General features: G+C 44.6%; 1 protein-coding gene across 7 annotated transcripts in view; it reads right to left on the bottom strand.

The window, feature by feature from the left end:
- LOC115122284 (pleckstrin homology domain-containing family A member 7-like) overlaps nucleotides 1-14,007 on the bottom strand; it is a 180,599-nt gene that overhangs the window by 112,829 nt on the left and 53,763 nt on the right. Inside the window, exon 1 of one of the 7 annotated variants that reach the window (XM_065013146.1) lies at nucleotides 6,554-6,732. The exons of the other annotated variants lie outside the window; for them this stretch is intronic. The gene's annotated coding sequence lies outside the window, so the exon portion shown is untranslated. Of the gene's footprint in view, nucleotides 1-6,553; nucleotides 6,733-14,007 lie in introns of those variants that run through there. 7 annotated transcript variants of the gene reach the window in all.

The following is a 14,007-nucleotide window of genomic DNA, read 5'->3' as shown; positions in this document are numbered from 1 at the left end:
GGAAGAGAGCAGAGTACAGTCAGCTAACAACATCCTCATACAATCTAGAATCACATTAGAATATGCATTCCATAAATGTAGTTTATATATATATAAACAGTTGTGTATGTATGTATACACATACATACATACACAACTGTAGTGATTCATTGTATATCTATGGAAAAACATCTGTTAATTAACCTCGACTCAATAGAGCAGAAATATCAGCGAGCGGTCTGTCAGAGATGAATGTCCTGTGTTGCGTGTTCCTCTATCTCATCATGGTGTCCAGCACCACATCCCTCTCTGGGCTCTTTACTCAAGCGTGGCCACTGAGAAGACAGGCCCATTTGTCTGAGGGGCCACTGGACAGATATGAAGTGCTAAGGTCCTCCAGAGCAGAGCTGAGCCATCCCTCTTCGGCTAGTGTAGACTGGACAAGACTGAAAGGCAGCCTGCTCTGGACTGGACTGTACCAGCCTGAGAGGCAGCCTGCTCTGGACTGGACATGCCTGAGAGGCAGCCTGCGCTGGACTGGACATGCCTGAGAGGCAGCATGCTCTGGACTGTACCAGCCTGAGAGGCAGCATGCTCTGGACTGTACCAGCCTGAGAGGCAGCATGCTCTGGACTGGACCAGCATGAGAGGCAGCATGCTCTGGACTGGACCAGCCTGAGAGGCAGCATGCTCTGGACTGGACCAGCCTGAGAGGCAGCATGCTCTGGACTGGACCAGCCTGAGAGGCAGCATGCTCTGGACTGGACCAGCCTGAGAGGCAGTCAGCAGCAGCAGCATCACACTTGATCAATAGGCATCCTAATGTTTACAGTGTGCATGGTAATACCGTGAGTAAACAGACTGGTGTCAGCAGCATATAGCAAATGCCTCCTGAAGGACAACTACAGCCTTTACCAGCTGACACATAGTGTTATACCAACCCTGTTAGTATTACTGCGGTGTCATGCAGCAAAGTAAAGGAAATAAATCTGGATGTTTAGAGAGATTTATGGGTTGACATTTTTCAAAAGGTTCGCAGGAAGCTGTGGTTGAGCAGAGACATTTCTGCACGCACACAAACGCACTCAAAGCAACACGCACAAAAGCACAAGAACAACACACACAAACAAACACAGCACAGCTCTCTACTCTGTTTGGTCCTGGCCTGTGTTCCAGTAACAGCATGTAGTGTGTTGAACTACACCAGGCCCATGCAGTAGTACCCTACCCTCCACTGTTAATTAGGAACCTGCATTCTTTGGACCGTTTGTTTCAGCCACATTACTTCTGAACTACTTGTCATGGAATTCACTGCATTCCTACTTAGTGAACAAACAGTTCAGGCAGCACAGTGGCCCTGTTTGTTTTGCCACATAGTGTAGTACTCAGGGAACTGGTTGCAGACACACTTCAGTAAAACGCATGAGCTGACGCACACCCCAAAAAATTTGTAGACGTGCTTACTAATGAAGAGTAAACTGTTTTATTACATTATATACATATAAAGTGGGTGAAACAGTATGTAAACATTATTAAAGTGACCAGTGTTATGTCTCCATGTATACTGAACAACAATATAAACGCAACAATTTTAAAGATTTTGCTGAGTTACAGTCCATAAGGAAATTAAATCAATTGAAATACATTCATTAAGCCCTAATCTATGGATTTCAAATGACTGGGCAGGGGCACAGCCATGGGTGGGCCTGGGAGGGCATGGGCCCACCCACGTGGGAGCCAGGCCGACCCACTGGGGAGCCAGGCCCAGCCAATCAGAATAATTTCTTCCCCACAAAAGGGCTTTATTACAGACAGAAATACTCCTTCTCTGTTCTGTCTCTCGGTCCCAGCTTTGATGCACCTGTACTATCGCCGCCTTCTAGATGGTAGTGGGGTGAACAGGCCGTGGCTCGGGTGGCTGAGGTCCTTGATGATCTTCTTGGCCTTCCTGTGACACCGGGTCCTGTAGATGTCCTGGAGGGCAGGCAGTGTGCCACCACTGATGCTTTGGGCTGAGCGCACCACCCTCTGGAGAGCCCTGGGGTTGCGGACGGTGCAATTACCATACCAGGTGGTGAATCCGATGCAACAGGATGCTTGCAATGGTGCATCAGTAGAAGTTTGTGAGGGTCTTAGGAGCCAAGTTGAATTTCTTCAGCCTCCAGAGGTGCTATAGCGCTGTCTTCACCACACTGTCTGTGTGAAGGGACCATTTCAGGTTGTCAGTGATGTGCACGCCTAGGAACTTGAAGCTTTTGACCCTCTCCACTGCGGCCCTGTCGATGTAGATGGGGGTGTGCTCTCGCTGCTCTCTCCTGTAGTCCACAATAAGCTCCTTCGTTTTGTTGACATTGAGGGAAAGATTATTTTCCTGGCACCAGTCTGCTAGGGCTCTAAACTCCTTCCTGTTGGCTGTCTCATCATCATTGGTAATCAGGCCTACCACTGTTGCGTTGTCAGAGTTATTGTTGCCTACCTTCACAATTTGTGGTCGGCCCACCAGGAAGTCCAGGACCCAGTTGCACAGGGAGGGGTTCAGACCCAGGGCCCAGAGCTTAGAGGGCACGAATGGTGTTGAAAGCTGAGCTGTAGTCAATGAACAGTATTCTTACATAGATATGTCTCTTGTCCAGGTGGGATAGGGTAGCGTGTAGTGCAATTGCGATTGTGTCGTCCGTTTATCTGTTGGGTCGATCTGCGAATTGAATTGGTCTAGGGTGTCGGGTAAGGTGGAGGTGATATGTTCCTTAACTAGCCTCTCAAAGTTCTTCATGATGAGTGAATGCTACGGGGCGATAGTAATTGAATTTAGTTACCTTCATTTTCTTGGGTACAGGAACAATGGGGGACATTTTCAAGCAAGTTGGGACAACACGCTTAAATGTCTTGCTCACGTCGGGCACAAAGAACAAGAGCACACAGTCCTTATGAGTGTCGGGGGCCCGCTTTGGCGGCTCTGTGTTTGGCTCCTCAAAGTGAGCGAAGAAAATGTTTAGCTCGTCCGGGTGCGAGGCACCGTGTCCATGTTGTGGCTGGCTTTCCCTTTATAATCCATGCCTGTCTCGAGTCCATGCCACATGCATCTTGTGTCTGAGTTGTTCAATTGTGACTCCAATTTGTCCCTGTACTGTCATTTTGCCTCTTTGATTGCCTTTACGGAGGTCATGCATAACAGGACAGGAAAATTGTCCAATTCGCACACTTTTATCAAGAGAACATCCCTGGTCATCTCTACTGCCTCTGATCTGGCAGACTCACTAAACACAAATGCTTAATTTGTAAATGATGTCTGATTGTTGGAGTGTGTCCTTGACTATCCGTAAATTTTAAAAAAAAACAAGACAATTGTGCCGTTTGGAGGCCTAAAAGAAGTCATTTGAAATTATTTATACTTTTACTATATTATTGCAATTACATTTACTTTTGATATATTTAAACCCCAAATACTTTTAGACTTTTACTCAAGTAGTATTTTACTGGGTGACTTTCACTTTTACTTGAGTAACTTTCTATTAAGGTATCTAAACTTTTACTCAAGTATGACAATTGGGTAGTTTTTACACAACTGCCAGTCACCTTAAAATGGTTAAATGCAGTGGTTTGCACTCTATCCACAGTTTCTGGTTTGGATAAGTTGTAATCGGCACATTGGGAACAGAATCCTCTATGCACTTCCTGATGAGCCCAGTCACTGAGTCAGTGTATACGTCAATACTACTTTCAGAGGCGACCCGGAACATTTCCCAGTCCACGCGATCAAAACATTCTTGAAGCATAGATTCCAATTGGTCAGAACAACATTGAACAGGGCCTGAACGTTAGCGAGTAATATACTAGGAAGCGGTGGATGGTATACATGCCACCTGAGTCTGACTAGGGCCCCACTCCATCTACCTCTTAACTGGCGTCGGCGTTTTGGTGCAGCACCCGGGATGAATAGAGCTGCATGGAACATTTCCATCGTACGGCCAGTGCTACTCTGAAAATAGGCTGACCACTTCATACACAAACCTTTTATAACAAGGTTTATCACAAGAAATGGAGCTGAAATGGTCATCCCAATACCCTTCCAAATCATTTTCATAGACAGAACAGCTAAACTCCATTGAGATCAAAACTAAACCCTTGTACAGAATTCCATTGACCTCTAGGATTGACAGGAAATGGTCAGACATTATAAAAACACGATGTCTTCCATTATCAGGGTCACACAGAGACAAACTGAGCCCCGCCCCACACACACACACACACCCTCCACACACTGAGAATCACCCCCGCTCCCCCCAACACACACACACCACACAATGACCTCCTACACACTGACAGACCCCACCTGCTGCGAGGAGCAGGCTAGGTCACGTGCTCATTAGCCAGTAGGCTGTGATGTGATTACATGTCTCCGTGTGCTTCCTCCTCCATAACTCTTTCTCCCCATGCAGCAGCCTCATGGCTCAGGCCTTATCAGCCTGGGTACCACTCAGAGTTAAGACCTTCCCTAACATCCTCACTGTAACCTGTGGTTAAATCACAGGTTACATATCAACATTATTGTGCATTTTTACACCGGATTTATGACCACCATGTCTTTATGAAGATGATTATACTGTCAATATCATAGTACAATAATATCACACTGTTGAAATGAGGTATAAACCAGGGATATTTTAAGAAATAGGCTAAAGGTCATGTTGACAATGTGGAACTATACAAAAACATTGAAAATGTCTAGGTGTCTCAGCTGTCTTTACAAGACTGATGTTGCAATATTATAAGAAATGCTAAACATTCAGCTCACAGGAAATATTTATATTCAACAGCATGTCAGTCGCATGTCAGTTGGAACCAAAACATTTAAGTGTAGTTTATGTTTCCATGTGGTCCTGATAGGGAGCAGCTAGTGTGGCTGACAGGTCTAATAGCAGGTCTACCAGAGCTATGATTGCACGAAGGTCTAGCTTCCATGTAAAACATTTCAAGCGCAGCTACAGTCTGTTTAGACACTGCTTAAAAGGGAGTATTTTCCACAGAGCAGATTAAATTCAAAAAGTAATTTTCTCAGAAAAGCATTTGAAATGTTCTATTTCATGTTGAACAAGAAATGTGAAATATATGGCAATGAAGTTCAGTTGATTGGACATACTCTGCAACACAGTAAAACACACTATACAGAGCCTCTTCCCCATCACACCTCTTCCCCCTCCAGAGACTGAAAAGATTTGGCATGGGCCCTCAGATCCTCAAAAAGTTCTGCAGCTGCACCCTTGAGAGAATCTTGACTGGCTGCATCACCGCTTGGTATGGCAAATGCTTTCAGTCGGCATCCGACCGCAAGGCGTTACAGAGGGTAGTGCGTACGGCCCGGTACATCACTGGGGTCAATCTCCCTGCCATCCAAGACCTCTATACGAGGCGGTGTCAGAGGAAGCCCTAAAAATTGTCAGACTCCAGCCACACACTGTTCTCTCTGCTACCGCACGGCAAACGGTACCAGAGCGCTAAGTCTGGGACCTGAACAGCTTCTACCCAAAGCCACAAGACTGTTAAATAGTTCACCAAATAGCTACCCAGACTATGTGCATTGACCCTTTTTGCACTAACTCTGGCTCTATGCACACACACACACACAGTACGCTGCTGCTACTGTCTATCTATCCTGTTGCCTAGTCACTTTACCTCTACCTATATGTACCTATCTACCTCACTTACCTCGTACCCCGACTCAGTACTGGCACCCCATGTATATAGCCACGCTATCATTGCTCATTCTGTCTTTATTCCTCATGTTACACATTTGTATTTCTATTATTATTATTTTAGATGTTGCATTGTATTCTGCATTGTTGAGAGGGGCCTGTAAGTAATCTTTTCACTGTCTAAATCTGTTGTTTATGAAGGATGTGACAATAGAATTTGATTTGATTTGCGAGCGAGCTGAATAGAGCATAACCCCAGGCTTTAATTTCAGTCCAGAGCTTTTTCTCTCCTCAACACATTTTACTTTAGAGTATTTTGTCAGCTGAGGAATTCATTCCTCACAAAGCACAGACTGAGACACAGTTACACTCAGGGTTGACATAGCTCCAATCTCCCTTGCCCCCCACTCCTGCTGCGCTGAACAAATGTACAACTTTGGAGTCCAAGGTTCAGCCCGGCATGGCACGCCATACCAAATTTCACAGCAAAACAACAGGCTCAGGCTAATCCCTTCTCCAATAGAGGGGCTAAACCCATGCTGGCAGCAGCGTGGCACAGAGGGGCATGGCCCAGGGGGCTTTTCACCTCACACACCAGCTAACAGAATGCTGCCATGCTGCACATACACCAGATCCTCTGTAAAATACCAGGAACACACTATTCTCTTACAACTCCACAGTCCACTCTCTTGCTCACCTCACACTACTTTGCTTGCCACACATTCTCTCTCTCCTCAACCAAAAGTGAAACGTGTTTAATAACACATTTCCTTGTGTAACATCCGATGAGATGTCTGTTCTTTTATCTTCTACTGGATCTGTCCTATTATTCTCTCTCTTTTGTTCTCTCTGCACAAAGTGAAGGAGCAGAGCAGTCTCACCTGGCGTGTCCCAGTGGATGATCTCCTAGTTAGACTGGCTGGTGGTGGTGAACCTCATGGTGGTGGCAAGGGGGGAAACGGTCACGCGCTCTCTCTCTGCTCAGGAGGAACACCTCAGAACGTTTATCACATCCTCCTTCTTCCTCTCTCCTAACAGCTCTCTGTCTCTCTCCCGCCACTCTCTCTCTCTCTTGCTCTTTCACTCCCCCTCCCTCAAACTCTCCCTTCTCTCTCTCTCTCTCTCTCTCTGAGCGCTCTAATGAACTCCAGCCCTGTGTTGGAGAGAGAGGGGATGTCCAGCAGCCACAGAGATCAGAAGAGGAAGTACTGTACCTCTCTGTCCCATCCGCTCTACGGACCAACAAACACTGGGTTTTTACCTGCCCTGCTTTTCTGTCCTGGCAAGTCCTCAGTATTCACACCTTCTAACATGTAAACAACCTCAGTTTCTCACAGTTAGGTCAGATTCACACTTTTGTTACTATTAATCACTTCATCCTGACCCACATATTTGGCACTTTTATTGTCAGCAGAGAACCTTGTCTTTTCTCTGAGTGGCAGCCTTGGAGCTAGGGGTAGGGGAAGGTGGGAGGGGACATTGACATGGAGTTCTCCCAACATTGAAACCTCATCTTCCTCAGTGGTTGATTTTCACATGCAATAGTCAATCAGTTGCTCCACACTCCATATCACACATTGTGACAGGAGGCAGAGGAATCTAACAGAAACCACTGTCTGAGGTAAGACACTTTAATAAGTTTGTCTGCTTCTCACACATACTTTCGGAAGGTATAGTACCTATTTTATAACCCCTGCTGTGGGCCAGCAGATTGGCTGAAGACAATAGTGTGCTGTGACCTCATGGGGATGGTGTAGGAAGTGAAACTGATCCAGAGGTATGCAGGCCAGGCCAGGCCCGGAGAGCAGGTGCTATTGACACTGCCCCATGGTCAATATTGTAAATGATAAACAAGGATGGTTCATGTGCCAAAAGGAAAAGCTTGAGAACTAGAAATAAACTGCTAGCAGCTAGCCCTTTCTTTATTCAAATAGTTGATCTTCTTGAAAGGGAAAGTTTGCTGGTATACGATGCAATTGATTTTATAACACATTTATTGCAGAACTTAGTATTCCTTAGCTAATTCAAAAGAGACAAACATTTTTTTTTAAATGTTTTATTTATTTTACCTTTATTTAACTAGGCAAGTTAGTTAAAGAACAAATTCAATGACAGCCTAGGAACAGTGGGTTAACTGCCTGTTCAGGGGCAGAACGACAGATTTGTACCTTGTCAGCTCGGGGATTTGAACTTGCAACCTTACGGTTACTAGTCCAACGCTCTAACCACTAGGCTACCCTGCCGCCCACATTAGGTTGATCATTAGGTTAAGGTGTAGACTAATTAATCTCAGATAGGTCTAGTCAGTGAGAGATTCAGCAGAGGAATGTTGAATCTGAATCTATTGTGATGTAACTAATGTGGTACGCCTTTCAGAACTATGAAGGTCAGGACACCAAGTACCACTGACTGTGACTGATTTCTCATCTGTGTCTGCGTTTCTACTAATCAACAATGAGCACCATGGCCTGTAGCATTCATTTGACGCAGGGGGTTAATGACTTTTATTGGAAATCTAATCCAGTTATCTGCAACAAACACCAGATTCATATTGGCAGCTGTGTGGCACAATAAATTAGGCTTGTTTTTCAACTACATAAAAACGAGTGGATCTAATATAAGACTAAATGATGAGACAGTTAGCATGGAGAGTCATAGAGCCCTTTCACCACAATCATTTCCAGTGATGTAAAAGGCCATTACCAATGTGAAGGTACAGAGTAAGACAACAGAGTCAGGGACATCCAGAATCTAATAAGTCCAGTCAGGCCTAGCAGAGTGAATTATTTTAAATTCTTGGTGACAGTAGGCAGTATTTTCATGTCCAGATTAAATGCATGCCCAAATTCAACTGCCTGCTACTCATCCCCAGAAGATAAAATATGCATAGTATTAGTAGATTTGGGTAGAAAACACTCTGAAGTTTCTAAAACTGTTTGAATCATGTCTGTGAGTATAACAAAACTTATTTAGCAAGCGAAACCCCGAGGACAAACCATTCAGATTTTTATTTTTTTGAGGTCACTCTCTTTTCAATGAGTTTTGAGATATTTTGTAGTCACGTTGCACAAGTTGGAACCGGTGTTTTTCTGGATAAAACGCACCAAATAAATGGACATTTTGGAAATTAATTAATCAAACAAAAGGACCATTTGTGATGTTTATGGGACATATTGGAGTGCCAACAAAAGAAGCTCGTCAAAGGTAAGGCATGAATTATATTTTTATTTCTGCGTTTTGTGTCGCGCCTACAGGGTTGAAATATGCTTCTCTCTCTTTGTTTACTGGGGTGCTGTCCTCAGATAATAGCAACTTTTGCTTTCGCTGAAAAGCCTTTTTGAAATCTGACATGTTGGCTGGATTCACCACAAGTGTAGCTTTAATTTGCTATTGTGCATGTGTGATTTAACGAAAGTTTGATTTTTATAGTAATTTATTTGAACTTGGCGCTCTGCATTTTCCCTGGCTTTTGGCCAGGTGGGACGCTAGCGTCCCACATATCCCAGAGAAGTTAACGGTGGTTATTATCCCAGCAAAATGAATTAAGACCATCAAGAAGATAATCATTCTGCATGAGGATTTATACATGTCCATTTGCCTTTATCAGTTCCCTCAACTAAGCACTACAGCCATGCCAGCTTCAATACAAACCATTTTGGGGGAAATTATCCATACAGAGCTACGAAAAGCATTTGGAGCATTGAAAAGCTACTAGTTATATCCTGCCTGTTTGGCCCTGTCCGGGGGTGTCATCGGATGGGGCCACAGTGTCTCCTGACCCCTCCTGTCTCAGCGTCCAGTATTTATGCTGCAGTAGTTTATGTGTCGGGGGCTAGGGTCAGTCGGTTATACAGTGGGGCAAAAAAAGTATTTCGTCAGCCACCAATTGTGCATGTTCTCCCACTTAAAAAGATGAGAGAGGCCTGTAATTTTCATCATAGGTACACTTCAACTATGACAGACAAAATAAGAAGAAAAAAGATCCAGAAAATCACATTGTAGGATTTTTAATGAATTTATTTGCAAATTATGGTGGAAAATAAGTATTTGTGATTTTCTGGATTTTTTTTCTCTCATTTTGGTCTGTCATAGTTGAAGTGTACCTATGATGAAAATTACAGGCCTCTCATCTTTTTAAGTGTGAGAATTTGCAAAATTGGTGGCTGAGTAAATACTTTTTTGCCCCACCGTATCTGGAGTACATCTCCTGTCTTATCCGGTGTCCTGTGATTTCTCCTGAGGTGCTGACTTGTTGTACCCTCGACAACTACTGTGATTATTATTATTTGACCATGCTGGTCATTTATGAACATTTGGACATCTTGGCCATGTTCTGTTATAATCTCCACCCGGCACAGCCAGAAGAGGACTGGCCACCCCTCATAGCCTGGTTCCTCTCTAGGTTTCTTCCTAGGTTCTGGCCTTTCTAGGGAGTTTTTCCTAGCCACCGTGCTTCTACACCTGCATTGCTTGCTGTTTGGGGTTTTAGGCTGGGTTTCTGTACAGCACTTTGAGGTATCAGCTGATGTAAGAAGGGCTATATAAATAAATTTGATTTGATTTCGTCATTCAATGAGAAAAATGGGGAAACCTGCTGGGTACCGCCTGGCTACCCAGCCCTGAGCCCTCCCATCTCATCGCTGACTGGCAAGCCTTACTTCAGTGAAGAAGACAGTCCTCTTCTCTGTACTTTAAACATTCTCTCCAATCTCCTTTAGCAGAGTAACTGTCTGTCTGACAGACTGAGGTTACCTCATTAGGCTGCACTTATGGCCGGACTGAAACATATCTCAACCACCCAGCCAGGGGCTTTTTTTACAGGTGGATCAACTCTGCCTAGCTTGCTCCTGTGGAAACAATCGGACCCTCTTCTCTCCTCACCCAGGCCCACACCACAGATGGTCAGCTCTAAAGCCCTGAGACACTGCTGGGCACTGCGCACAGAGTGGCCCTGGCAGGTCCCAACATGCTCCATGGGAAGTAAACACAAGGCTGAACCTTGGCACTGAGTCACCCTGGCAGGGGGGAGACGCTTGAGGACACAGAGACTGAGCAGCATATAACAGCCAAGGCATGATGCTTCTTCTGACACGACACATTAAAATGAGGTGTTGTACCACACATCTCCAGCCACAAGGTCGCGCTGCTCCAAAGCAGAGGCTAGCCAACAGCTAATTAGAGAGGCCTGAAAGGAGAGGGGACCTGGGACTATAATGAGGGGTTTAGCTGGACAAGAGGGCCACTCTCTCACACACTTTGTTCTCCAGGCTTAGAAGACATTCTGAAAATGAATCACTCCTCTGATAGAGAATGTGGATGCTGTTCCTAACATGAGACTGTAGTGTCAGCCCACTGGGCACACACTGACTGGTTGAATCAACGTTGTAACCACGTCATTCCAATGAAAGATCTGTGCCAGTGGGAGGGGAGACATGCAATGCCAGACACAGACCAAAAACTGGGCCAAATTGCATATAAACAAAATGAGATGCTTGGTGTTCAGCCATCTAATCCAACTAAAGTGTCCTGGTGTCCATGTAGGCCTTTAACAGAATGGCCATCTCAGCAGCTCTCTTCTCATAACTCTCCTCGGTTGCTCCTTTTTATGGCCAGGCGTTAATAGCTTGTATAGTAGATCCGTTGCTCTTGGTTACGGTGCGATAAACACTCATCAACACTCTCACTCCTGTTTGTCATTTTTCCAGGCAGTGCCAACAACAGTCTAAAACAGTAAGAGGCCTGGGGGAGAGGAGGAAGAGAGAGTGTTAGCACTTCCATTTTTTTCTTTTACCTTTATTTAACTAGGCAAGTTATTTTCAATGACGGCCTATGAACAGTGGGTTAACTGCCTGTTCAGGGGCAGAAGGACAGATTTGTACCTTGTCAGCTCAGGGGTTTGAACTTGCAACCTTCCAGTTACTAGTCCAACACTCTAACCACTAGGCTACCCTGCCGCCCCATTACTCGGCAGGGCACAAAATTAGCCGACTGATAAATATTTAAAGGATTATTTGATGCGATTCATCAAAGAAATTGCTGTTTTATGCCCCCCCCCCCATCCATCACAATTGGATGGCAACACCCATCCGTAGCACGCGCTCCAGCAGGTGTATCTCATTGATCATCCCTAAAGCCAACACCTCATTCGGCCACCTTTCGTTCCAGTACTCTGCTGCCTGTGACTGGAACGAATTGCAAAAATCGCTGAAGTTGGAGACTTTTATCTCCCTCACCAACTTCAAACATCAGCTATCTGAGCAGCTAACCGATCGCTGCAGCTGTACATAGTCTATTGGTAAATAGCCCACCCATTTTCACCTACCTCATCCCCATACTGTTTTATTTATTTACTTTTCTGCTCTTTTGCACACCAATATCTCTACCTGTACATGACCATCTGATCATTTATCACTCCAGTGTTAATCTGCAAAATTGTAATTATTCGCCTACCTCATGCCTTTTGAACACATTGTATATAGACTGCCCCCCCTTTTTTCCTACTGTGTTATTGACTTGTTAATTGTTTACTCCACTGTGTAACTTCTGTGTTGTCTGTTTCACACTACCTGGTTAAATAAAGGTGTTTTATCTTGGCCAGGTTCTCAACTAGCCTACCTGTAAATGAGAACTAGCCTACCTGGTTTGTTCTCAACTAGCCTACCTGTGTTTAAGCCTACCTGGTTAAATAAAGGTGTTCTCAACTAGCCTACCTGGTTAAATAAAGGTGTTCTCAACTAGCCTACCTGGTTAAATAAAGGTGTTCTCAACTAGCCTACCTGGTTAAATAAAGGTGAAAAATAAAAATAAATAAAAAATATAAAAAATAAATGGCTTTCAAAGGCACTTACCTTGGGATCAATAGAGACAGAGATTTGCTGTGGCAAAATAAAAGGTTGGGAGTTAACTGGAACAAGGGGGGTGAGGATCAGAGGGAGAATCAATGAGGAGTCCTGCAGCTTCAGGGGAAATATTTAATACCCATAGATCCAGCCTCTGCATGCCGTATCCCAATCACTCGCACTACCTGACTGCAATCAGGGGTCACCTTCCTGTGAACTGCAAACACAAACAGTGTGCTGCTAGGAGAGGAGGGGGACACTAACTATCCTCCCCTCCTGTTTTTCACTGCTCTTGATCTCCATCAATAGACTACAACACACTTGATGTCACCTCCTTGTTCAGATGAATCACTTGCTATTTCAACAACAACTTCTTCCAATGACAGTATGTACAGTAAATGATTGTGTCACTGACTAGCAACGATAGTCTATAGCGCCTGCTGAAAGGAATGACTAGACAATGTAAATGTAGGACCAGGCCCATAGACACTGGTGACAAGCAGGCCCCTCCATCACTTACCGCAGGATCAGAGGAGTTGAGTCTGCTGGAGTGCCATGACCCTTGCACTAGCTTGGCACAAGTACCCTTCAGCTGCCTGGAAAACACAACTTGACACTTCCAGCACAACACACAATGTTCTGTCCTGTTGCCCATTTCCCCCTTTGTCCGCCTGAACTCACCCACACTTTTATCCACCATCCATTTCAACTGGGTGCATTTAGTAAAGCAGTCACGCTCAAGGACAACATCAGCAAAAGTATAACACACCTCTGAATACGTCAGATCCAACACATGGTTTGTTAACATCCTCTAATGAGCTTTGCCTCAATATTTATTGGAAAACTGTCTTTGGAACCCTGGGACAGAAGCACACTTCAGTACTCATCTGGAGGAAATGTCTAGATGACAAGCCTGACAGTGCTGTGTTCTCCTTGCACGTGGAATACAATGACACACAAAAACACTTCTCTCTTTTACCAGAGAGAGAGAGAGAGAGGGAGAGAAAGAGTGAAAAGAACTCATGAATGTTAAAGATGAACATCTTGAGTCAGAAACTGATTGAAAATGTGTATCATGTTTCTTACACAGATAATAACATCTTTGAATAAGAGCCACACTTGAATTGAAATGTTGGCTTTCAGTATTCTGAGTATATTGCTCTGCTCCATCAGTAACACAGGAGTTCAGCTAACTAATTCTATGAAGGCAAATCTAAATGAAAACAGCCCCCCTCCCTTATCTGGCTGACCCCATACCCAAAGATCGATCCCGCTGCTCAGTACAGGGCCAGGTTTTCAGAGATGTCCTGCCTCCCCCCGCATCCCCCTAGGCTCAGCAGCTCTGATGAGCCAGATAATTCAATTCAAGGGGCATTATTGGCATGGGAAACATATGTTAACATTGCCAAAGCAAGTGAAGATAATAAACAAACAGTAAACACTACACTCACAGAAGTCCCAAAATAATAAAGACATCTCAAATGTAAATTCGTTTG

The sequence above is a fragment of the Oncorhynchus nerka genome, linkage group LG28 (genome assembly GCF_034236695.1).
Source record: "Oncorhynchus nerka isolate Pitt River linkage group LG28, Oner_Uvic_2.0, whole genome shotgun sequence".
In the NCBI taxonomy this organism is placed as follows: domain Eukaryota; kingdom Metazoa; phylum Chordata; class Actinopteri; order Salmoniformes; family Salmonidae; genus Oncorhynchus; species Oncorhynchus nerka.
This window is presented reverse-complemented; position numbering and strand designations above follow the sequence as displayed.